The sequence below is a fragment of the Tachyglossus aculeatus genome, chromosome 1 (genome assembly GCF_015852505.1).
Source record: "Tachyglossus aculeatus isolate mTacAcu1 chromosome 1, mTacAcu1.pri, whole genome shotgun sequence".
Classification (NCBI taxonomy): domain Eukaryota; kingdom Metazoa; phylum Chordata; class Mammalia; order Monotremata; family Tachyglossidae; genus Tachyglossus; species Tachyglossus aculeatus.
In genome coordinates this window covers 100378735-100405731 of record NC_052066.1, presented here as the reverse complement: position 1 = coordinate 100405731, position 26997 = coordinate 100378735, and the positions used below count along the sequence as shown (strand labels likewise).

Sequence of the window (26997 nt, the reverse complement as noted above, 5' to 3'; positions counted from 1 at the left end):
GGAGTTTCTACTGAGTTTTCTTTCCAATTTTTCTTTTCAAGACACACTCAGCCACAGTTAATACTAGGAAGAATTACAAACAGAAGAAAGTGAAATGTTCACTCCTATTTGACTGTATGTGCCAACCTAGAGATTGGTAGACAAGAATAGGTGCTTTATTAAGATCAGAAAGTGGAAGGGTATCATTACCACAAAATTATGTGACACCAAGGGGAAAGGTGAAAGAGAAGAGAAGACTGAAGGCTATTTCTGATGTCTCAGCTCTACACAACTTCTACCTACTGTTCAGTCAACTTTACATATGGCTAAAATGGTCAAATAGAGGGAAGCATCTCTTCAAAATGAAGGCATCCTTTCTCCCTACAGAGACACCAAACCTGACCGATACCACATGGTAATCTCCATCACCTTGTTTCCACAGAAAATAAGAGTCTGTTTCAGAAATAAATCTGGACCATTTGTATTTTTTTAATAGTATTTGTTAAGAATTTACTGTATGCCAGACAGTGAACTAAATACTGGGGTAGATACAAGCTAATCTTTTTTTTTTAATTTTATGGCATTTATTAAGCTAATACAAGTGGATATGAGATAATCAGGTTTGATGGAGTCCATGTCTCACATGGGGTTCACAGACTTAATCTCTATTTTACAGATGAGATTACTGAGGCACTGAGAAGTTATATAACTTGCCCAAGGTCACACAGCAGACAAGTGCTGGAGCAAAGATTAGAACCCAGGTCCTCTGACCCTCAGGCCCATGCTCTTGCCACTACATCACAATACTTCTGCTTCTGCTAATTTTTCCTACCCATTTTTTGTTGTTTTTTTTCAGTTGACGTATGTGTTTGAAGTTAATTGATCCACTGTCAGCACTATCAAGAGTTGATCCTTCAAGTACTGGGTGGGTAAAGCTCATCTCTAGAGAATATGAGGTAGCCTGCTTCTTTCTTCAACTATCTGTTGATCTAGAAAGGTAGGTTTCCCTTTCAGAAAGGTCAATCTTAGAACTAATATTGTCTAAGGAGAATGTTCCTTAAGAAAATAGAGTTGTTCTAACAATGTTCTCGCAAAAATTATACATGGATTATACTGTCGAAAATGTGTAAATGATGTAGAAAGTGACACCATCAGCTTGACTGCTGATGGGTTCAGTAGGAACCAGTTTCATCTTTTCGGCAACTCTCCAAGCAAGTACCCAAGTGCTTTGGAACTGAGGGCTCAAGAGCATGGTATACACAGAGACATTGAAGTGGCAATGGAGGGCAAAGATGAAACAATAATCAGGGAAGGATTTCTGGGGGAGGTGTATTTTAGAAGGGCTTTGAAGATTAGGAAGGTAGTGTTAGGTTGGATTTCCTGACTGGAGAGAGTGTGCAAGAAACCAACAGCTAGAGAAACATGAGTGAGGAACAGTGGGTAGCTTGGCTTTAGAGCAGGCAAACAAGTAGGCTGGGTTTTAGTAGGAGAGAAGGGAGTACAAGAAATGTGAAGAGAGCTTATTGAATTCATTAAAGCTAATAGACAGGACTTTCTGCTTGATGTGGAGAGGAATGGACATTCATTCATTCAATCAATCGTATTTATTGAGCCTTTACTGTGTGCAGAGCACTTAAGTGCTTGGAAAGTATAATTCTGCAACAGAGACAATCCCTGTCCACAATGGGCTCACAGTCTAGAAGGGGGGAAACAGACATCAAAACAAGTAAACAGGCATCAATAGCACCAAGCACTTAGTACGGTGCTCTGCACATAGTAAGCACTCAATAAATATGATTTAAGGAATCAATATAAACAGTTATAGATAAATATACACATCATAAAAAGGAAACAGGCATTAATATAAAGAAATAGAATTATAGATATGTGCATATATATACACAAGTACTGTGGGGCAGGGAGCGGGGGTAAAGCAAAGGGGGTGAGTCGGGGCAATGGGGAGGGGAGAGGGAGCTGAGGAAAAAGGGGGCTTAGTCTTGGCAAACATTGGAGGTTTCTGAGGAGAGGAGAGACGTGCAAAATGAGAGAAAGAAAGCATGGGCTAAAGAGGAGAGGCTGTGGACAGGAAGGTCTGCATGGAGGTGCTTTCACTTTCCATCAGTCTTTGTAGATGAGGGCATAAGGACTTGTTTGGGTAGTTGGGGTGTTTTTGGGATCTGCAGAAAGTAGAATGTAGAATTGACAGAAGTAGAGATGGAGATAATGACAAATCCCCTAATTCCACACTCCTGGTACCTCAACTGTTCATTTTGACCAACTGTACTATATGCACCCCAGTGCTTAATACAATGCTCAACAGCCAGTTAGGGCTCAATAAATACCATTAATTGACTGATTTTAGCCTAAATGCTATTTTAAATGTCCCTGAAGCTTTGAAGAATTATACCTCTGTGCATTTTCTGGGACCATAAATTGTCCCTGGATACGCTCTGCAGGACAGTGGCTACTCACCTGGCTCTGATGACTTTCAATGCCAGTTTCAATGAAGACCTCCTTGCAGAGGTCACCAGTCCTCTCTCGGGTATGAGATTGCAGGAGGAGAGCAGTAAATAAAGGACACTTTTTAAAGGGACCGTTAGCAGTTTCTTTTTTCATTTCATTTACCAACCTGAATAAATAATATGGAATCCTATCAACAGTGAATATTTAAACCTAAGGACCCTCTTTGGGGCCTATTTAGAAACATGGATATGAATCCCTAGGAAAGAAATGCTGCACTTCTCTGTCCTTTTGAAATACTAGTTTCCAACACTGCTCCTTGATTTTCTCATTAATTGCCTTGATTTGTTGATGCTAATTGTTTCTGTGATCACTTCAGGACCCTTGAAGAGGTCTCTCAATCAGGCATCTTCAAATGAGTCCATCCATCCTACTACTTACAACTGATTCAAACTGTTGATATGAGCACTTGTGTATGAGTTGCTAACAGTTCACTCATAAACACTGATCCCCCAGAATCCAAACACAATCCACCTAAACTGATGTTCCAGACTTGAAGTGACTAGAAAGAATAAAATAAATCTTTTCAGGGAAGAGAGTGGGAGCAGGGGAAGACAGGCAGGGAGGGAACAGGAAGGAGAAAGGGAGTGATGTTGAGAACATTTTCCAAGACTGTTTCCTTTTATCATTTTCTCTTTCATGTGAATTTTAGTTGAAGCCAAAATTAGAAGAGCTCATGTTCCTCAAGAAATACTATTTTTGAGGTATTTCTGATAACCTGAAATAGAAAGTACTGAATTGTCCAAGAAAATTAAAGTACATGTTTGGTTACTGATGTATTGAGAGAAAATTTGAAAGGCAGAGGTCACAAGTCACTGTCTTGCACCATTAGAACATCTTCCAAGCAGTGTGATATTTAAAATGAAGCTTGTGCATACTTAAGTAGCATACATAGGCAGCAGAGAAGCAGCATGGCTTAGTGGAAAGAGCTTGGGCTTGGGAGTCGGAGGTCGTGAGTTCTAATCCTGCCTTTGCCACTTGTCTGCTGTGTGACCTTGGTCAAGTCACTTAACTTCTCTGTGCTTCAGTTATCTCATCTGTAAAATGGGGAATAAGACTGTGAGCCCCACTTGGGACAACCTCATTACCTTGTATCTATCCCAGTTCTTAGAACAGTGCTTGACACATAGTAAGCACTTAACAAATACCATCATTATTGTTATTATTATTAAGATTCCACTAACTTTACCTTTAAGTAATGACATACAGTCCCAATGATCTTGGCACCATACTTTGGAGGATAAAAAGGAAAATCATGAGCTGTCCACTTGGAAGATATTTGATATTACTCCCAGAATTAGATTTTTGATATTCATTGTGGACTACAACTACTTAAATAAAAAATAAATTCTACCATGAGTGTGGCTTGTGTGGCTGCTTTTATAAAAAAATATTTTTAGTCGAGGGTAAAAAAGAACAGATGCACTGTTGCCTATGTCCCATTCATATTAAATCTGAAATGGTCATTGCAAGCACAAGAAATTCATAAATAGATCATATGATGTCTGTGTTAACAGGAGGGACTATAGTCTATTAGTCTTTGCCAATTTGGGTGGACATTTAGACGTACTGGCAGTCAGGGGGTATCATTCAAAGAGCACAATGGAAACATCTGATACCCTGAAATGATAGGGAAGGAAATAACCACGTCTGGTCAGAACTATATTAAACCACTACTCTCTGGAGTTTCTGATAAAGAGGAATGGTAATCACATCAAAGTGAATGAACAATTGTCATTCATTTCTGAAATAAGTTGCTATTAAGGGAAATCTCCAGCCATTAGTCAATTGAAATGGAATCAGGTTCTCCCTCTTTCAGACTGTGGACCATGGAATATGGGTAAACCCAAGGAAAATAGGATTTCTTAGAATGGACAATCAGTAAGCATAAGGCACAGGGAGCTAGTGCAATATAATTAGAAAATGTTTGGCTCTAACCCCTAAAGTGTCTCATTGCTGATGCCTAGGAATTTTGGATCTAGGGTAAAGAGACAGGCCTACAGTGCTTGGCACATATTAATTGTTTAGCAAATGCCATCATCATCATTATTACTATTATTATTATTATTATTACAAGGTCACTAGGAAGCAATTCAGCTGTGCTGGAACCAATAGGTTTGATTCATTCAATCGTATTTATTGAGTGCTTACTTTCTATGGTATTGTACTCTGCCAAGTGCTTAATATAGTGCTCTGCACATAGTAAGTGTTCAGTAAATACCACTGCAGCCAAGTGTTTTTTGCTCGTCACGGTGCTAACTACGGGCAGTTTGGGCATTCAGTGGAGTTTACAATTGACTTCATGTAATCTGACTAAATATCCTCAGGATATCAGCTCAGATACATTGAAAAGGAAAATAAAGATACTTAAGTAATAGGAATGGTAGAATCTGAAGCAGTTTGGGGGGAGTAAACTCCTGTTCAGAGGTTGTACTACAAATAAGACAACTTAAATCCATTGCTTTGAATGTTTCCAAATGGAAATGTGTAGGGTTTCACATTCACATGCTTCAGAGAAGCAGCATGGCTCAGTGGAAAGAGCACGGGCTTTGGAGTCAGAGGTCATGGGTTCAAATTCCGTCTCCGCCAATTGTCAGCTGTGTGACTTTGGGCAAATCACTTAACTTCTCTGTGCCTCAGTTACCTCATCTGTAAAATGGGGATGAAGACTCTGAGCACCCCGTGGGACAGCTTGATCACCTTGTAACCTCCCCAGCACTTAGAACAGTGCTTTGCACATAGTAAGCGCTTAATAAATACCATTATTATTATTATTATTATTAAACTTAGAAATGAGTGCAATAGTATTAAACCCAATTCCTGTGCAATTTGGATATATTTCTCAAGTCAGTTTATATCAGGATTATTTTCAGATGCCAGGACAGGACTGCAGTACTGAACATATTATTTTGTGCTACCTAGTGGATGGACACACACACACACACACACACACACACACACACACACACACACACACTAATTTCTGAAATAGATCAAAATACCATCAGCAAGAAACTTCTAGGAAAAACAAATCCACAGAGACTAAACATTCAGTTTTTTTTTCATGCTGTCATTTCCAATGATCACTTAAGACTGTGCTGACTTTCAGAAACTCTATTGGGTAATCTAAAGTAATTTGTGAAACCAGGATAACGTAAAATGATTTTACTTGAGAAAAAGTGCTGAAGGTTATGGCAGAGTTTGTATGCTGCTGTTTATGTAGACTCTTTCATTTTTCCTCATGCCACTTTTTAGATTCTCTGATGCTTGTTTCTCTGTCCAAAGTGATACATAAATATTTCTTTAATCAGAACGCGATGCAAACACTAAACAGTTAACTGAGTATTTCAGTTTTATAAAATATCTTTGAATGCAATGATTGCAAGATCTTTGTTGAATATTCATTAAATATCCTTTCCTCACTGGGCATATAAATTCTGGGAAATGCAATATATATACACTTTAAACTTTGACATAAAATACTCATATTTCTGAGATAAAGGGGTTTTTCTTCTTTAAGCACTCTCTCAAATCATATATAATCAGGAACATTGGCAACACTAATGCTATGAGAAGGACAGAGTGAACATCAAGAAATCCAAATGAATTCAATCCCATTAAATGTAATGGTGTGGTAAATCTCAGTATACCATCTGCTGTAGAACACTGATGTTCTATTGGAATGCCACATCTTATTTACATAACAGATCAGAATGTTCAAGTAGATTTATATGGGGAATGACTTCCCAGAGACAAAACCAAATTTCCACTCTATTCATATCTGGAGGATATTTACATCTGCATAAAATGGCCAAACCTGTATGTGAGTTAGCTCTTCTAGGGCAAACATAAAAAAAATCTCTCTATCCAAAGCTTGCCCAACTACAACTAAACCCCCTATCAAGGATAATTTCATACAGGTACCAGGAAGAAGGCAAGCACTTTAATCAGAAGAACTCTAGATCTAAACTCACATGCATGCTTATAACTTCATGATACTGTCACTAGAAACTTTTTATGATAAAATTTAGAAAAATATTTCCGGGTAAAATTGTATGCAAAATACACCCTAGATCTGCCTTATCTTCATTTGGATAGTTCCATGGATGTTTGTTTAATGGAGATGCTGATAAGGAGCTTTTGTGATAAATTTACCATAGCCCTATTGGAGCAAGGACCACGGCAGTCACTGAAATACTCTAAAGACAAAACGAAGCAAAATTTGAAATGTTGTAGCGTAGCTTTGGACAGTAGGAGAACAGCAGCAGAAGTCAGATCAGCTTGGTGGGTGCCAATCAGAAATGGAGTGACTATATGGGGTGATGTTTGAAAAGATCACAGCACTGAGAGGAAGAAATAAGAATAGTGACTGACACTGTGGGTAACAAATGCAACAGTATAGTGAGGGGCAATTTTTATATGCACACTATGTGGAAGAATTTTTGTCACACTTCATTCTTCTCATCCCACACTGATAAAAATAGTACTGTCAGTAATGTTGCCTCTGAATCCAGATGACCACTACATAGGATGGGAATAGGGAGAAGGTGAAATTGGAATTATATCAGACAGCCATTAAGACTGGTTTGATGAAATAACTGAGATCAGAGTTCCTTGCCACAAAGGAAATAATGTTCCATCAATTGCTAACAAATCCACATAAACAAGCAGTAATATTTATTGTGTGTCCACTGGATGCAGTGCATGGTAGAGAAGAGAAGCAGTGTGGCTCAGTGTGGCAAGAGCCTGGGCTTGGGAGTCAGAGGTCGTGGCTTCTAATCCTGACTTTGCCACTTGTCAGCTGTGTGACTTTGGGCAAGTCACTTAGCTTCTCTGTGCCTCAGTTACCTCATCTGTAAAATAGGGATTAAAATTGTGAGCCCCAAGTGGGACAACCTGATCATCTTGTATTCCACCAGCGCTTAGAACAGTGCTTTGCACATAGTAAGTGCTTAAAAAATGCTATTACTATTATTATTATTATTATGATATTAGGAACTTGAGAAATCCAGAAAAACATAGTGACAGGTCCCCTGCCCACACGGACTTTACACTGTTAATGATTTATCAATAAATGATATTTATTGAGTTTACTGTGTTCAGAGCACTGTATTAAGCACTTGGAGAATACAATACAATTAGCCACTAAGGAGAGTGTAAATAAATTTATAAATGCTTACCAAAGGGCTAGCTATTAGAAAGTTGTAAAATGCCATGCAAATAAACTTGAAGAGCTTATTGAGTGAGCCAAGGCTGAAGAGATCTAAGGCTAACCAAGTCATAGCCAAATCAAAGAATGTGCCATCATTCTGGCACTGTATCCATAGAATTTTCATTGTAAAAATATGGAAGTGGCTTACCATTGCCTCCTTCCATGCAGTAAATTTGAATCTCCAACCTCGAGTCTCTCCCATGCCATTGCTGCCCAGGACAGGTGAATTTTGACTTGTAGCTGATTGCCTTCCACTTACTAGCCACTGGCCAGCCTAGGAATGGAATGGGTATGCTTCTGCTTGACTGTCCCTCCTGTAGTCAAGACTGGTAGAGTACTGGAAACTCTCCAGGTGCGACCCTGAGGGAGGGGTCTCTTGGACCTACTAATGAAGTAGTATATCTATAATTCTATTTATTTATTTTGATAACTGTTTACTTGTTTTAATGTCTGTCTCCCCACTTCTAGTCTGCAAGCCCGGTGTGGGCAGGGATTGCCTCTCTTTATTGCTGAATTGTACTTTCCAAGCTCTTAGAACAGTGCTCTGCATACAGTAAGTGCTCAATACATACGATTGAACGAACGAATGAAAGTATTTCATTAAGCCTACCATTTCTTCAAACCAGAGCAGCAGTGTGGCCTGGGAATAAAGCCTGAGCCTGGAAGTCAGAAGGACCTGGGTACTAATCCTCACTCTGCCACTTGTCTTCCGTATGACCTTGGCCTAGTCACTTCATTTCTCGGTGTCTAAGGTCCATCATCTGTAAAATGGGGATTAACATTGTGAGCCCCAAGTGGGACAAGGACTGTGTCCAGCCTGATTACCTTATATCTTTCCCATCACTGTAGACAGCACTACCATCCTTCCTGTCTCACAAGCCTGCAATCTTTGTGTCATCTTCAACTCTGCTCTCTCGTTCACCACTCACATCCAATCTGTCACCAAAACCTGCCAGTCTCACCTCCGCAACATCACCAAGATCTGCCCTTTCTTCTCCATCCAAACCGCTACCCTGCTGGTTCAATCTCTCATCCTATCCCAACTGGATTACTGCATCAGCCTCCTCTGTGATCTCCCATCCTCCTGTCTCTCCCAACTTCAGTCTGTACTTCACGCCACTGCCCGGATCATCTTTGTGCAGAAATGCTCTGGGCTTGTTACTTCCCTCAAAAATCTTCAGTGGCTACCAGTCAACCTACACATCAGGCAACAACTCCTCACTCTCGGCTTCAAGGCTCTCCATCACCTCGCCCCCTCCTACCTCACCTCCCTTCTTTCCTTCTAGGCCCTCACCCTCTGCTCCTCTGCCGCTACACTCCTCACTGTGCCTCGTTCTCGCCTGTCCCACCATCGACCCCCAGCCCACGTCCTCCCCCTGGCCTGGAATGCCCTCCCTCCGCACATCCTCCAAGCTAGCTCTCTTCCTCCCTTTAAAGCCCTCCTCCAGGAGGCCTTCTCAGACTGAGTACCCTCCTTCCTCTCCCCCTCCTCATCCCCCCCGCCCTACCTCCTTCCCCTCCCCACAGCACCTATATATATGTTTGTACAGATTTATCACTCTAATTATCTTACTCATACATATTTACTATTCTATTTGTTTTGTTCTGTTAATATGTTTTGTTTTGTTGTCTGTCTCCCCCTTCTAGACTATGAGCCCGTTGTTGGGTAGGGACTGTCTCTATATGTTGTCAACTTGTACTTCCCAAGAGCTTAGTAAAGTGCTCTGCACACAGTAAGTGCTCAATAAATACGATTGAATGAATGAATATCTACCCTAGCCTGGCATATAGTAAGCACTCAATAGTACCATTAAAAAAAACCCCAAAAAACAGACCAGAGCAAGGCAGACTTGATCTTGGCTGCAGGCTTGAAACAGAGAGAGACAGGAAACAGCATCAAGACCTCTGTAGAAGACTTGCAGATCTTTAAAAAGCATTTAGCACTTGGTACAGTGCTCTGCACATAGTAAGCACTCAATAAATACGATTGAATGAATTTAGCATTATTAGTAGGATCGAGGTTTAGCAACTTCTGAAAAACTTTGGCTTCCCTGACAAGTTTACCAAGCTCCTAAGATTACTCCATGATGAAATGCCTGGCCAGATAAGAATCGGAAGGCTCTAAGTCACAGACTTTCCAAAGAAACACTGAAGCAATGTCAAGCTGTGTATTGGGTCTCTCCCATTCAACCTGTTCTATGCAGCCATGCCCAAGGATATTCATTCATTCATTTATTCAATCATATTTGTTGAGCGTTTACTGTGTGCAGAGCACTGTACTAAGTGCTTGGGAAGTAAAAATCAGCAACATATAGAGACAGTGCCTACCCAACAAGGGGCTACAACAGGAAATCTGAAAGATGATGTCAAAATACGATTCTGAGGCTCTGAGGTTCTGGGGCACTTGCACAAGAAACTGAAAGCATCTTCCATAATAATGATAATGATGGCATTTGTTAAGTGCTTACTATGTGCACAGCACTGTTCTAAGAGCTGGGGAGGTTACATTATTAATAATAATAATAATGATGGCATTTGTTAAGTGCTTACTATGTGCAAAGCACTGTTCTAAGCACTGGGGAAGTTGCAAGGTGATCGGGTTGTCCCATGGGGGGCTCACAGTTATAATCCCCATTTTACTGATGAGGTAACTGAGGCACAGAGAAGTTAAGTGACTTGCCCAAAGTCACACAGCTGACAGTTGGCGGAGCCGGGATTTGAACCCATGACCCCTGACTCCAAAGCCTGGGCTCTTTCCATTGAGCCATGCTGCTTCTCTCAAGAATGCTTGAATCACCAAAGTAGCCTGGCGTAGTGGACAGAGCATGAGTCTGGGAGTCAGAAGGTCATGGGTTCTAATCCCAGCTCACAAACCTGTCTGCTTTGGGGCCTTGGGCAAGTCACTTCACTTCTCTGTGCCTCAGTTACCTCATCTGTAAAATGGGGATTAACACTGTGATCCCCATGTAGGGCAGGGACTGTTTCCAACCCAATTTGCTTGTATCCAACCCAGAATCTAGTAGAGTGCCTGGCACATAGTAAGTGCAGAAACTCCTCACCCTCGGCTTCAAGGCTGTCCATCACCTCGCCCCCTCCTACCTCACCTCCCTTCTGTCCTTCTCCAGCCCAGCCCACACCCTCCGCTCCTCTGCCACTAATCTCCTCACTGTGCCTCGTTCTCTCCTGTCCCGCCGTCGACCCCCGGCTCACGTCATCCCCCTGGCCTGGAATGCCCTCCCTCTGCTCATCCTCCAAGCTAGCTCACTTCCTCCCTTCAAGGCCCTACTGAGAGCTCACCTCCTCCAGGAGGCCTTCCCAGACTGAGCCACTCTTTCCTTTCCCCCTCCCCCCCTCCATCCCCCCCCGCCTTACCTCCTTCCCTTCCCCACAGCACCTGTATGTATGTATATATGTTTGTATGTATTTATTACTCTATTTATTTATTTATTTTACTTGTACGCATTTATTCTATCATCATCATCATCAATCGTATTTATTGAGCACTTACTATGTGCAGAGCACTGTAATAAGCGCTTGGGAAGTACAAATAGATAGAGATAGAGAGATAGAGAGAGTCCCTACCCAACAGTGGGCTCACAGTCTAAAAGGGGGAGACAGAGAACAAAACCAAACATACTAACAAAATAAAATAAATAGAATAGATATGCACAAGTAAAATAAATAAATAAATAGAGTCATAAATATGTACAAACATATATACATATATACAGGTGCTGTGGGGAAGGGAAGGAGGTAAGATGGGGGGGTGGAGAGGGGGACGAGGGGGAGAGGAAGGAAGGGTCTCAGTCTGGGAAGGCCTCCTGGAGGAGGTGAGCTCTCAGTAGGGTCTTGAAGGGAGGAAGAGAGCTAGCTTGGTGAATGGGCAGAGGGAGGGCATTCCAGGCCCGGGGGATGACGTGGGCCGGGGGTCAATGTTGGGACAGGCGAGAACGAGGTACGGTGAGGAGATTAGCAGCAGAGGAGTGGAGGGTGCGGGGTGGGCTGTAGAAGGAGAGAAGGGAGGTGAGGTAGGAGGGGGCGAGGTGATGGACAGCCTTGAAGCCCAGGGTGAGGAGTTTCTGCCTGATGCACAGATTGATTGGTAGCCACTGGAGATTTTTGAGGAGGGGAGTAATATGCCCAGAGCGTTTCTGGACAAAGATAATCCGGGCAGCAGCATGAAGTATGGATTAAAGTGGAGAGAGACACGAGGATGGGAGATCAGAGAGAAGGCTGATGCAGTAGTCCAGACGGGATAGGATGAGAGCTTGAATGAGCAGGGTAGCGGAATGGATGGAGAGGAAAGGGCGGATCTTGGCAATGTTGCGGAGCTGAGACAGGCAGGTTTTGGTGATGGCTTGGATGTGAGGGGTGAATGAGAGAGCGGAGTCAAGGATGACACCAAGGTTGCGGGCTTGTGAGACGGGAAGGATGGTAGTGCCGTCAACAGAGATGGGAAAGTCAGGGAGAGGGCAAGGTTTGGGAGGGAAGACAAGGAGTTCAGTCTTTGACATGTTGAGCTTTAGGTGGCAGGCAGACATCCAGATGGAGATGCCCTGAAGGCAGGAGGAGATGCAAGCCTGGAGAGAGGGGAAGAGAGCAGGGGCAGAGATGTAGATCTGGATGTCATCAGCGTAGAGATGATAGTTGAAGCCGTGGGAGCGAATGAGGTCACCAAGGGAGTGCGTGTAGATTGAGAGCAGAAGGGGACCAAGCACTGAACCTTGGGGAACCCCTACAGAAAGAGGATGGGAGGGGGAGGAGGAGCCTGCAAAAATTCTATCTATTTTATTCTGTTAATATGTTTTGTTTTGTTGTCTGTCTCCCCTTTCAAGACTGTGAGCCCACTGTTGGGTAGGGACCATCTCTATACGTTGCCAAATTGTACTTCCCAAGTGCTTAGTCCAGTGTTCTGCACACAGTAAGCGCTCAATAAATATGATTGAATGAATGAATGAAGTGCTTAATAAATATCACATTCATTATTCTAGCAGGATGTCCAGAATGAAAATAACAATAATAATAATAATAATGATGGCATTTATTGAGTGTTTACTATGTGCAAAGCACTGTTCTAAACACTGGGGAGGTTACAAGGTGATCAGGTTGTCCCACGGGGGCTCACAGTCTTAATCCCCATTTTAAAGATGAGGTAACTGCGGCCCAGAGAAGTTAAGTGACTTGCCTAAAGTCACACAGCTGACAATTGGTGGAGCCGGGATTTGAACCCATAACCTCTGACCCCAAAGCAAGCGCTTTTTCCACTGAGCCACGCTGCTTCTCTGATGATGACTGCTCTAGAAGCACACACCCAAGAAAATATGCAGGTGATTATTTCCTCCCTCCTCAGAATCAGTAAAATGCTTTGGATTAATGATTAATTTGTATTAGCCTGTGCATGAAAGAGCAATCCTTATATACCCATGATGTTGCCCACGGATCCAATCAGTCTCACCCACAAACACTGATAAAATGTCACTGCCTTTGAGGGATCTCTGATACTGTGTTATATATTTTAAATTCCACTTCGGCATCCCTTTTGGAGGTACTACACATTAAAAAGGAGCTTAGCCCAGTGGATAAAGCCCAGGCCTGGTAGTTAGAAGGACCTGGGCTCAGTTCTGTCAGCTGTGTGACCATGGGCAAGTTACTTAACATCTCTCGGCCTCAGCTGCCTCATCTATAAAATGGGGATTAAAACTGTGAACCCTATGTGAGTCCCTGTCTACCTGATTACCTTATATCTACCCCAGTGCTTAGTACCATGCCCAGTACATAGTGCTTAACAAATACCATTATTATTGTTATCATTATTATTAATAAACATCCTGTAAGCAACCTCCCCTAGAGTCCCCTGGCACAAAGTGGATTTCATTGTCTAACCCTAGCATTCTTGTTATCCAACGTGTCCAGAAAAGCCTGGATAAGAGCAGTATAAAGGATGGTGAGAAGAGTTCTCCTTTGGATCTAGTTAAAATATACATTTTTACTACTTTTAATGTGCTCCGAGGAGCTGACTTGCCTTTTTCTGCAGGAAGATTAACAGATTTATTTTTTTTCCAGCAATAATATTCACTTTAAATTGGAAACCTCCGACTCACAAGTTGTGATTCTTAAACCCTAGGTGAATGCTCATGAGGAAATTCTTTCTACATTAAGTTGAGCTGCTTCTTAGAGGGCTCAATGTCAGCTTTTCTCTTTCTCCATGGGTAATGAATCATCTCCACTTTGCTGCCTTATGGGTAATGTTAATAATTGTTCCACTCACTCCAGGGCATATTTCACATGCCCTTCTGCCTGTGTTTCAGCCAACCACTTATGTTTACTCAAAACCATTAATAACTAGCCTTATTCCCGTGTGCTGCAGTAAGCCAGGGCTGATCTTAATTAATATAATGGACATCTGTAGTTGATTATGTTGTGGCACCCACTGTTTATATTTACCAGAAAAGCTGTTCATCCTGAATTCCATGAAATTGCTTTTTGAGATCATTAGACATTACCTTGTCTCCTCTCAATGTTCTCCTGAACCCAGTTCCACATTCTTTTCCCAGAAATCTCTCAAAAGGAGGTTTTGTGCTTGCTCATACGATCTGACCCCATTCTTTGTGCCATAAACTTCTTCCCCTTTGACCGCTCAAAAGCAATTGCTCCCACCAGTTCCCAATCAGAAGATTGATTTTATTGCAACTGAATCCTCTTTGGCCCACACTGCCTGCCTCCCCTATTGCCATTATAAATCTGGCACCTCCTCTCATTGTTGTACACATTGCTTTTGTCACTTCTCCTCCACCAATTATATTCTCTCCCTTCACCTATCTGGTGTTCATTCCTTTCACTCTGTTGAGATTTGTCTTATGCTGTCAAGTTGTCTTTGACCCATAGTAATGCCATGGACACATCTCTCCCAGAATGCCCCACCTCCCTCTGCAATCATTCTAGTAGTGTGTCCATAGAATTTTCTTGGTAAAAATGCAGAAGTGGTTTACCATTACTTCTTTCCACACAGTCAACTTGAGACTCCACCCTCAACATTCTCCAATGCTGCTGCTGCTGTCCAACACAGGTGAGTTTTGACTTGTAGCAGATTCCCTTCCATTCACTAGTCACTGCCCTAGCTAGGAATGGAATGGACAGGTCTCTGCTTGACTCTTCCTCCTATAGTCAAGACTGGTAGAGTACTGGCAACTCTCCAGCTGTGATTCTGAGAGGGGCTATTGAGATTACACTGAGCAAAATCTCCAGAGACCTCCTTTTATCCCAATTTAATATCTACTCTATCTTAATTCTCCTTGATTCCTTGGCTGCCTTTAACACTACTGACAATTTCCTTCTTCTAGAAATGTAGTTTCACCAATATGGTATTCTCTTGTCTCTCATTCCAATTTTCAGATGCCTCCTTTGCAGTAGTCTTTACTAGTTCCTCTTTCTCCTCTAAATTTTAACAGGAACCCCACAAAATTCTGCTCTGGGTTATCTACTCTTCTTTCACAGGACCTTGTCTTTCTATTCCTCTCTTTCTATCCCTCTCACAGAGAGCATATCCACTCACATGATTTCAACTACCACTTCTTTGCAGGTGGCACCCAAATCTACCTCATGAGCTAGATGATTAACCTGCTGAGCCTTAAATTCAAAAAGGTGAGAATTCAACTTATCTTCCCTGCTAAACCTATTTCTCTTTATAATCCTCCCATTGTGGTTACCACCACCATCAACTACTCCACCTCTACAACTCTGTCTTGTTATTTTTAGTTTCTCTCTGTCATTCATCTCCCACATTCACTCTGTCTCTAAATTCTGCCTGTTTTTACTCCCACTGTTTTCCAGATCTGCCCCTTCCACTTATGTATATATTGGTTTAATTTATTTAAATTATTTTTGTTTTTTCTAAATGTAGATCTCTTTTTTGTCTAAAATCTGTGTCTGGCTGCATCCCCCACTGGATTGGAAACTCTTCAAGGGCAAGGACATTGTCTTCTACTTTAATATATTAGCCCAGATACCAATATGGTGCTCAGTACACAGCAGTTACTCAGTAAACACTGCTGACTGACTGATTACCCATTTCTATTTTAAGCCCAAATTTATACATAGCTCTAAGTCTGTACTGTCACCGATTCCTGGGCATGAGAAAATAATCACAGGTTTGTTTCTGGTCCAGGGATGCAGTTGTGATAATAAAGTGATTCTAGTTGGTGGCTCTCTGCCTTGGAGGAACATCTAAAATGCCTGCAATGCTTTCTCTTACATTGAAAGCTTCTCAGCCACTCATTATTCATTTTATCCCTCTGGTTTAAAATTAATTGCAAAGGATTTCAGGATACAAAGAAAGCATGAAACAATTTAAACAGCAATACACTGTGTCCGTGTGGAGAGGTGTCTCTGATTCAAAGGAATGAGGTAAACTTGTTGGTGAGACTTGTCTCTTTTGTGAGGATGACACTGAGATTGTTTATGGGTTGGCCAAAATTTTAGTGGTGGAACTTGTCAACTCACTATGCAACAGATTCTTAGTTAATTAATCTGCAAAGAAAATTAGGTGTTCATTAAACATTAGCTATGATAAGAATCTCTCACAACTTTATCCCTTTACAATAGTGGTGATTCATCTTTAAGGTGCCAGAGGGTGCCTTTCACCATTACCACCTGCATCTTCAATAAATGTTGTTAACTTCAGAGGGAAGCATGGCCTAGTGGAAAGAGGATGGGTCAGAAGGCTTGGGTTCTAATTCTGGATCTGCCACTACCTTGCTGTGTTACCTTGGGCAAGTCATGTAACTTCTCTGTGCCTCAGATACACAAACAATTATTATTATTATTACTATTATTAACTATAACATGGAGATTCAATATCTGTTCTCCCTCCTATTTAGACTGTGAGCCCCATGTGGGGTAAGGAGAAAAGCAGCGTGGCTCAGTGGAAAGAGCCCGGGCTTTGGAGTCAGAGGTCATGGGTTCAAATCCTGGCTCTGCCAACTCCCAGCTGTGTGACTTTGGGCAAGTCACTTCACTTCTCTGTGCCCCAGTTCCTTCATCTGTAAAATGGTGATGAAGACTGTGAGCAGCCTGTGGGACAACCTGATCACCTTGTTACCTCCCCAGCACTTAGAACAGTGCTCTGCACATAGTAAGTGCTTAATAAATACCATTATTATTATTATTATTATTGCAATCTAACTTGTATCTACCCCAGTGCTTAAAACAGCACTTAACACATAATAAAACCATAACAAATACCATAATAATAATAATAATCTCTTGATAGGGTCTACCATTAAATCCCTGAGTTAGTGGAGTATCAATCAATCAATTGTATTTATTGAGTGCTTACTGTGTGCAGAGCACTGTACTAAGTGCTTGGGAAGTACAAGTTGGCAACATGTAGAGACAGTCCCTACCCAACAGTGGGCTCACAGTCTAGAACGGGGAGACAGAGAACAAAACAAAACATAGTAACAAAATAAAATAAATAGAATAGATATGTACAAGTAAAATAAATGGAGTAATAAATATGTACAAACATTTATACATATATACAGGTGCTGTGGGGTAGGGAAGGAGGTAAGGGGGGCATGGAGAAGGGGTGGAGGGGGAGAGGATGGAGGGGGCTCAGTCTGGGAAGGCCTCATGGAGGAGGTGAGCTCTCAGTAGGGCCTTGAAGGGAGGAAGAGAGCTAGCTTGGCAGATGTGGGGAGGGAGGGCATTCCAGGACAGGGGGATGGTGTGGGCCTGGGGTCGACGGCAGGACAGGCGAGAACGAGGTACGGTGAGAAGATTAGTGGCAGAGGAGCAGAGGGTGCGGGCTGGGCTGTAGAAGGAGAGAAGGGAGGTAAGGTAGGAGGGGGCGAGGTGATGGACAGCCTTGAAGCCCAGGGTGAGGAGTTTCTGTCTGATGCGTAGGTTGATTGGTAGCCACGGGAGATTTTTGGGGAGGGGAGTAACATGCCCAGAGCGTTTCTGGACAAAGACAATCCTGGCAGCGGTGTGAAGTATGGATTGAAGTGGGGAAAGACAAGAGGATGGGATATCGGAGAGGAGGCTGATACAGTAGTCCAGACAGGATAGGATGAGAGCTTGAACAAGCAGGGTAGTGGTTTGGATGGAGAGGAAAGGGTGGATCTTGGCAATGTTGCGGAGCTGAGACTGGCAGGTTTTGGTGACGGCTTGGATGTGAGGGGTGAACGAGAGAGCTGAGTTGAGGATGACACCAAGGTTGCAGGCTTGTGAGACGGGAAGGATGGTAGTGCCATCAACAGTGATGGGAAAGTCAGGGAGAGGGCAGGGTTTGGGAGGGAAGAGAAGGAGTTCAGTCTTGGACATGTTGAGTTTTAGGTGGCGGGCAGACATCCAGATGGAGATGTCCTGAAGGCAGGAGGAGATGCAAGCCTGGAGGGAGAGGGAGAGAACAGGGGCTATCCTCACATGAAACATGAGATTTAGATATTCCTCATTTTTCAGTTTTAACCGCCCCCCCCCCCCCACCATTTTTCATGTAAAATCAATTCTGCTAACATGAAAAAAGTTATCTTATACAAACTGACTTAAATTAATGAGACCAAGGAGGTGTCCTGCTCTCTTCCATGCAGACACAGGTAAAGGCAGAATTGCTTTTAATTATAAATATACCAAGATTTGGAGATCCAAAAGATTCCCCTAAATTTTGGAATTCAGAGCACTTTTCATTAAAAGCTATTACAGTGACCAACTTCACAACAGCAACAGAAAGACTAACAGGTTTATGAGTGCAAGGAATCACGCAGAGTTGATTCTCTTCTGGACTGTAAGCTAGTTCTAGACTAAGCTAGTTCTAAACTGTAAACTCAGTGTGGGCAGGGAATGTGTCTGCCAACTTTGTTGTATTCTCCCAAGCACTTGGTATAGTGCTCTGCAAACAGTAATGTTCAATCAATACCACTGATCGACTGATTGGGCCTGTTAGAAAAAGATAGAAACTTCATAACAACTTGGCTTAGTGAAAGAGCCTGAGTTCGGGTGTTAGAGGCCTGCTGTATGAGAGTACAGGAAAATCACTTATCAGTTCCTCAGTTTCTTTATCTGCAAAATTGTGTTTTATTGTGTGTTCTCCTCATACTTAGACTGTGGATTGATTATTTTGACCCACCCCAGAGCTCAGTAGAGTGCTTGGCACAGACAGCACTTGCCAGATTCCAAAATTATGTTATGATTTTTATTATCATTAATTACCAGTGAGGACCACCTGTTACATCCCCTTTTCTGCAGGCAGGACCTGCCTTCACTTCTTCCATAACATTATAAATCCTCAAATCATTTCGCATTTTGCTGTGCATCAAGCAGAAACTCCTGACCATCCACTTAAGACACTCAGTCCACTCTGTTTCCAGTACTTAAAAATCTCCAGTGGCTGCCTGTCAACCTACGCATCAAGCCAAAACTCCTCACTCTTGGCTTCAAGGCTGTCCATCACCTCACCCTCTTCTACCTCACCACCTGTCTCTCCTTCTACAGCCCAGCCCGCACCCTCCACTCCTCTGCCGCTAACCTCCTCACTATACCTCGTTCTCGCCTGTCCCGCTGTCGACCCCCAGCCCACATCCTTCACCTGTCCTGGAATGCCCTCCCTCTACACATCCACCAAGCTAGCTCTCTTCCTCCCTTCAAAGCCCTACTGAGAGCTCACCTCCTCCAAGAGGCTTTCCCAGACTAAGCCCCCTTTCTCCTCTCCTCTTCCCCATCCCCCCACCCTACCTCCTTCCCCTCCCCACAGCACCTGTATATATGTATGCACAGATTTATTACTCTATTTACTCGATTTTACTTATACATATTTACTATTCTATTGATTTTAATGATGTGCATTTAGATTTAATTCTGTTTATTCTGACGACTTGACACCTGTCCACATGTTTTGTTTTGTTGTCTGTCTCCCCCTTCTAGACTGTGAGCCCGCTGTTGGGTAGGGACCGTCTCTACATGTTGCTAACTTGTACTTCCCAAGCGCTTAGTACAGTGCTCTGCACACAGTAAGTGCTCCATAAATACAATTGAATGAATAGCAATCCAGTCCATATGCTTCATTCCTGTATTGCCAATCATCTCATTAGACCTTGCTTTCATCTCTCTTGTTCTCCCTCTGATGTTACATTTTGTCTGGATAGGTGGATTGTCCAGTGAGGCTGCTCTAATCTGGGTTCTCACCTCAAGTCCCACATTCCATGTTATATTCATTCATTCATTCATTCAATCAATCGTATTTATTGAGTGCTTACTATGTGCAGAGAATGGTACTAAGTGCTTGGAAAGTACAATTCAGCAACAAATAGACAATCACAATGGGCTCATTGTCTAGAAGGGGGGAGACATGAATCAAAACAAGCAAACAGGCAGCAATAGCATCAATATAAATAGAATTATAGATGTATACAAATCATTAGTATAAATAAATCAAATTACAAATATGTACATATACACAAGTGCTGTGGTGGGGAGTGGGGTAGAGCAAAGGGAGCAAGTTGGGGTGATGGGGAGTGGGAGCAGAGGAAAAGGGGGCTTAGTCTGGGGAGACATCCTGGAGGAGGTGAGCCTTCAGTAGGGCTTTAAAGGGGGGGAAGTGTGATTGATGGATTCTTTTGACTTCCTTTGCTTCTTCCCCACCAATCAGTGAATGATATTTATTGAGTGCATACTGTGTTCAGAGTTCATTACTAAGTGCTTGGGAGACTACAATACAATAAATAGACATGAACTCTGCCCACAAGGAGTTTATAGACTGGAGAGGGAGGCAGACATTAAAATACATTACTGATAGGGGAAATGGAAGATTGTAAGGATATATATGTAAATGCTGTGTGGCTGTAATGCCTACCAAAGTAATTAAGGGATACACAGCCAAGTGCCTTGCTTATATGGCAACAGCAAAGTGTTTGAATCTTTTTGTTTTCTTCCATACCATAGTGCTGTCAGTTCTATTCCTCTGGTTGCCCCTCTATTCCTCTGGTTGCCCCATCTGCTCTACAATCATTTCTAAATAGGAGCCACACATACTTTCTTTTTCTACATATTTTCTAGCCAGTTTAAATTTCCTATTTTTTAATCACTAGCTCATGTATGCAGGACTAAAATCACTTATTAGGTTACACAGGAATGAAATGACAAATTTCATCATTCAAGACAAAAGAAAAATAGGTTATTGGTTTTTTTTTTCAGGCAAAACATAGCCATAGACTTATAGCAGATTGCCTTCCACTGGCCAAGCTGGGAATGGAATAGGTATGCCTCTGCTGGAGTCTTCCTCCCATAGCTGAGATGGGTAGAGTACTGGAAACTTTCCAGGTGAGACCCTGGGAGGGGACTCTGTACTTATATCTTCATAATAATGATGATAATAATAAGTACATTTGCTAAGTGCTTACCATGTCATCCACTATTCTAAGCACTGTGGTAGATAGAAGATAATCATGTTGGAAACAGTCCCTGTATCACATGGGACTCACAGTAGTAATCCCCATTTTATGGATGAGATAACTGAGACATAGAGAAGTGAATTGACTTGCCCAAGCTCACACAATAAAGTGGTAAAGGTGGGATTAGAACTCAGGTCCTTCAGATTCCCAGGCTGGTGCTTTATCCATTAGGCCATGTTGCTTCCCTGTACCTTCCTCAGCAAAGAATAAAGAGTATCACTGCCCCCCCCATCCAGCCCCCAGTTTTCTGGGGTCTAAGACTGGGCCTCAAATTCCCTGATTTTAATAGTGTAAGAGAGTTTTGGTCATCCTTGGAATTCCAGTTTTAGAATCAGCATTCTTTGGGGAGAATCAAGTGCTAAGAAAGATTGTCAGGTGGTCAGACAATCACATTTTTTAAGTGCTTACTCTGTGCAGAGCACTGTACTGATCACTTGGGAGAGTACAATATAACAGAAACATTCCCTGCCCACAGAGAGTTTACAGTCTAGAAAGAACGTGAGTCTGGGAGTCAGAGGACAGGGGTTATAATCCCAGCTCTACCAATTCTTGCTGTGTAACCTTGGGCAAGTCACTTAACTTCTCTCTGCCCCAGTTCTCTTGTTCTCCCTCTTACTTAAACAGCCCCGTGTGGAACAGAGATAATGTCCACCCTGTATTTTCCCCAGTGCTTAGAACAGTGTTTGATGCATAGTAAGTGCTTAAAGAATACCAATAAAAAATGTTTTAATATTTTACCTGCAAATTCCACATTTGTCAACAGGAGAAATACCGGCAGTTCCAGTCCACACAGCTCAGGGGAAGTATTTTCTGGGTAATCATCCAAATTTAATTTTGGGTTCTACAGTTTTGGAAGATTCATCCTCCAACTGTCGAATGTCAGCCTAGATGAGCTTAGAGGGAAAGAGTGGAACAGCCACCTGGGGAGGAAGGAATTCCTTCTGCTTTGTAGCGTCATAGTTCAGCACTATCTACTGTGCTGTTGTCATTAAGCATCAATGTCACCCATCCAGGCACCCTCCCTCCCCTGTGCCATCTGGACATTGGTGTCTTTATATTTTGATGAAGGGCAATTTGGCTCTTTATGGAGGAAGGATAAAGCGTGGCAGTCATTATTCCTGGACAATGCTGCTGGAGCCACTGGGATTTTTAGTACCAGTGTCCAAGTACCAAACTTCTTTAAGCTCTTACAGAAAAAGTATCATTCCTTCCAATATTTCTCCATACTTAATTTGTGTGATGTTTTGCCAGAACAAAAGCCTGGCACCCTTGAGGTTGGCAGTCATAAGACCTGGCCCCTCTTGATTTTTGATATGTAAACATTTAACACTATACTACCAGGGTGTTCTTTTGAATAAACTCGTTACAACTTTAAATGTGGCAGGATTATTGTCTATGGTCATAATGACAATAATCCTAGCGTTCATACAAAGCCACTTCACATTTAAAATCTAAAAGGATGAAGAGCCCATGGCTTCTTTCATAGCAAATTAAGCATTGATATTTCAGCAGGGTACAGGCCTTTGCTGATGCCGGCACCTAACAGTTTTGAAGGAATGTTTGCGTGTTCTAAGTTGCTCACTGGTTTGTGGTCAGTTCTCTTTGACAGTACCTCTACTTTTTTATAGTAATTGTTAAATGAGTACTATGTGTAAAACACTGTTGCAAGGGCTGAAAATAATTTTTTGAAATAATTTAATAATTCCCAAAACAATCCTATGAGAAATATACACCTCATATATCAGTCAAATTTCTACTCCTAAATCCTAGAAATGGATCAGGTTAACAGGAGTTTCTACTTCTGAAAGAAGACTGGAAAAAACAAGTGAAAATGAAGATATAGGGCATGAATCACCTTAGCAGAAATAATTTGGATCCTATGCTCATTTTCTCTAGTGGAATTCTTTCAACAGAGGCAACAATAGCAAAATGCTGTTCGCAGATAGAAGAGAAAAGTGGCAGTGGGACATTTTGTGTGTTGCTTCGAGTGGAGAAATTTTGCTATTTAGGCAACATATGGTCCAGTGATGCAAGGACAGTAAAGAAGTAAGAAAACAAATTGAGAAGACTAGTCTGTCCACTGGGAAACTGACAGAGTGGAATAGCAAAGAGGCATCAAAATTCAGGAAAACAAAAGTATGTAGAACAATTGTAACTCTGACCTTGTTTGTGACTATAAAAACCAGGACTTCCATAAGTGCTTCTGACTTCTAGAGACATTTTATGTACAATGCTACCTATATATAATACTTAACTTGTACTTCCCAAGCGCTTAGTACAGTGCTCTGCACACAGTAAGCGCTCAATACATACGATTGATTGATTAACAATCTGATGCAAGATAAGATTATAAAGAGGGCCTGAATTGCAGTCAGGCCATGAGCACTAGGGCAATGCTCATTGTATCACATCTTCATTGGGTGGGGCATATAATAATAATAATAATAATGGCATTTATTAAACGCTTACTATGTGCAAAGCACTGTTCTAAGCGGTGGGGAAGTTACAAGGTGATCAGGTTGTCCCACGTGGGGCTCGCAGTCTTTAATCCCCATTTTTCAGATGAGGTAACTGAGGCGCAGAGAAGTTAAGTGACTTGCCCAAAGTCACACAGCTGACAATTGGCGGAGCCGGGATTTGAACCCACGACCAATATGACATTAATGGATGACAGCAGCATATTTGAACAACTCCTCTTTGATGAAATGGGGGTTGGGCAGAAGACAAAAAGCAGTGTGGTCTAATTGAGAGAACAGGGGCCTGAGAGTCAGAAGGACCTGGGTTTAATCCCAGCTCCATCACTTGTCTGCTGTGTGACATTGGGTGAGTCAATTAGCTTCTCTGTGCCACTGTTACCTCATCTGTAAAATGGGGATTAAGACGGTGAACCCCACGTAGGACATGCACTGTGTCCAACTTGATTATCATGTACCTAGCTCGGTACTTGGGGCCATGCCTGGCACCTAGTAAGCGTGTGACAAATAGCATAAAAAAGATACTCCTGGTTGACGACATGAAGCAAACCATCATACCACATGGCCTAACAGAGTACAGTCAGGAGACAGTAATGCAGCAGTCAATGATAGGGTGACTGTTTTAAAATTGAGACCGTAGTAAGATCAAGACAACAATAGGTAAAAATTAAAACAGTGCAGATCCCTTTATGTAATGAGTGCTACAGTGTAGCAAAGGGCAATCTTTTAAAGCATACGGTGTGGAAGGGATTACCAGGCACTCAGTCTTATCTGCCACTGGCCCATATTGACAGTAAAGCTCGTTAGCAGTGCCATCCTGGAAACTAAGACTCAGCTTTATCATTGGTCACATCGAAAGAGACCTGCAGCCCCTCAGTGGACCTCCTGATCCCACTTGCAAGCATTCACAGAGAAGTTGTGCAGCATGTCAAAAAATTAGCAACCTTCCCCACACCATTCTGTTCCTCCAAAACCTGCAGTGGTTACCCATTCATCTTTATATCAACAGAAAATCCTGATCACTAATTTGAAGATGCCCCATCATTCTCCCCCTCTTAGCTATCCATCTCTTCTACTTACAGCTCAGCTCTCCTTCTCCTTCACCATTCCTTGAAAGCTCATATTCTCCCTGTGCCTCATTCTCAACTCTCCTCTCTCTTCAACCCTAGTTCATGCTCATCCTCTCTGGCTTCAAAATCACTAGCCCTCATTTCTCTCCATCTCAAAAACTCTTCTGAATACACCTTCCTCCTCCAGGAGCCTTTTTTCTATTCACTTTTCTTCTTTTCCCAGGCATATCCTCTCAAACCACCTTTTCAGCACTTTGACACTCACTACTTCTGTTGCACACTAATATACTATTTGAGCACTCCATCCTCCTGCTTCTGATTTCTTGTGAAATATGTCTTTGTATATTATATATTTCAAAGTCATAATCACAATGATAATAATATAGTACTTGTTCATTCATTCATTGTTGTATTTATTGAGTGCTTACTGTGTGCAGAGCACTGTACTAAGCACTTAGTACAATTCAGCAATAGAGAGACAATCCCTGCCCACACTGGGCTTACAGTATAGAAGAGGGGAGACAGACATCAAAACGAGATGGTGTGGTTCAGTGGAAAGAGCAAGGGCTTGGGAGTCAGAGGTAGTGGGTTCTAATCCCAGCTCCGTAACTTGTCAGCTGTGTGACTTTGGGCAAGTCACTTCTCTGGGCCTCAGTTACCTCATCTGTAAAATGGGGATTGACTGTGAGCCCCACTTGGGACAACCTGATTACCTTGTATCTCCCCCAGTTCTCAGAACAGTGCTTGGCACATAGTAAGTGCTTAACAAATATCATTATTATTAAAACAAGTAAACAGGCCTCAATGTAAATAGAATTATAGATACACATCAAAACAAGTAAACAGGCATTAATATAAATAAATAGAATTACAGATATGTACATGTATACAAAAGTGCTGGGGGGGCTGGGGGCTTAGAGCAGAGGAAGCGAGTTCCGAGTTGGGCTGGAGAGGAGGGGGAGCTGAGGAGAAGGGAGGTCTTAGTCTGGTTAAGGCAGACTAGTAGTAGTTAAGCACCTACTATATGCCAAACACTGAGGTAGATAGAGGTTGATCCGGTTGGATACAGTCCCTGTCCCACATGGGGCTCACACTGTTAATCCCCATTTTACAGATGAGGTAACTGAGGCACAGAGAAGTTCAGTGGCTTGTCCTAGGTCACACAACAGTTATGTGGTGGGGCCAATTTTAGAACCCAGATCCTTCCGACTCCCAGGCCTGTGCTCTATCTACTAAGCCATGCTGCTTCTCAATACAAAGTACTGAGCACTTCTCTACAGATCACTACTCAATGCTTGGTAGCAAAAAATAGAATCAATCGATGATGTTTACTAAGTGCTTACTGTGTGGAACGCACTGTACCAAACACTTGGGAAAGCACCACGGAGTTGGTAGACATGATCCCTGCCCATAAGGGTAAGAACAGTGCTTTGCACATAGTAAGCACTTAACAAATACCATCATTATTACTATAAGAATATGGTCCCTGTCCTTGAGGAATGAACAATATAGTGAAGAAAACTGATAGACAAATATATTGAATGCTTATTGTATGCAGAACATTAAATTGGGCGTCTAAGTACATTGCACTGTAAGGGGTACCTAATACATTTGGCATACTGTATTGGACATCTACTGTGTACAGAGCACTTCATGGGCTCCTGTTGCATGCAGAGCACTCTACCAGTCCATAGGAACACATTATAGTGAACGCTCAATAAATACCATTGATTGACAATGGAAATAAAAAATGTGAACCTTGCCCTCAAGGAGTTCATTCTTCTTTCTGTTTTCTGCCTTCACCTCTCTAACTATGCTGTGCACACCCAAGAAGAAAGGTTTGGTTTGTGTCCTATGCTTTGGGTTTGTCTGAGGCCATTTCCAATTTGCCACCCATCGCAGAGTGCCTCAACCCATTCTGTGACTGTGCTTCTGGTCATAGAGGTGCTTCATTGAAATATTAAACACTGGGGTCCTACCTGAGGGATGGCAGGATGGAATTCACTGGCTGGGAGGAACTGGAGCCCATTTTCAGTCTAGATCCATAGAAGAAACATGAAAACAGGCCTGGGAGTCAGAGGAACTGGGATCTAATTCCTGCTCTGCCATGTGTCGGCTATGGGACTTTGGGTAAGTTACTTAACTTCCCTGTGCTTCATTTACCTCATATGTAAAATGGGAATTAAATCCTACTCCCTCCTACTCGGACTGTGAGACCCATATGGGATAGAGACTGTCATACATTCATTCAATCATATTTATTGAGTTCTTATTATGTGCAGAACACTGTACTGAGT

General features: G+C 42.2%; 2 non-coding genes across 2 annotated transcripts; both read right to left on the bottom strand.

Moving 5' to 3' along the window:
* Positions 1-7943: 7943 nt before the first annotated feature.
* LOC119934567 lies at positions 7944-8083 on the bottom strand. The gene has a single exon (XR_005452965.1). It is a non-coding gene; the product is annotated as a small nucleolar RNA SNORA7 (small nucleolar RNA).
* A 6704-nt stretch (positions 8084-14787) lies between these two features.
* Positions 14788-14925, bottom strand: LOC119937491. The gene has a single exon (XR_005454128.1). It is a non-coding gene; the product is annotated as a small nucleolar RNA SNORA7 (small nucleolar RNA).
* Positions 14926-26997: the final 12072 nt, after the last annotated feature.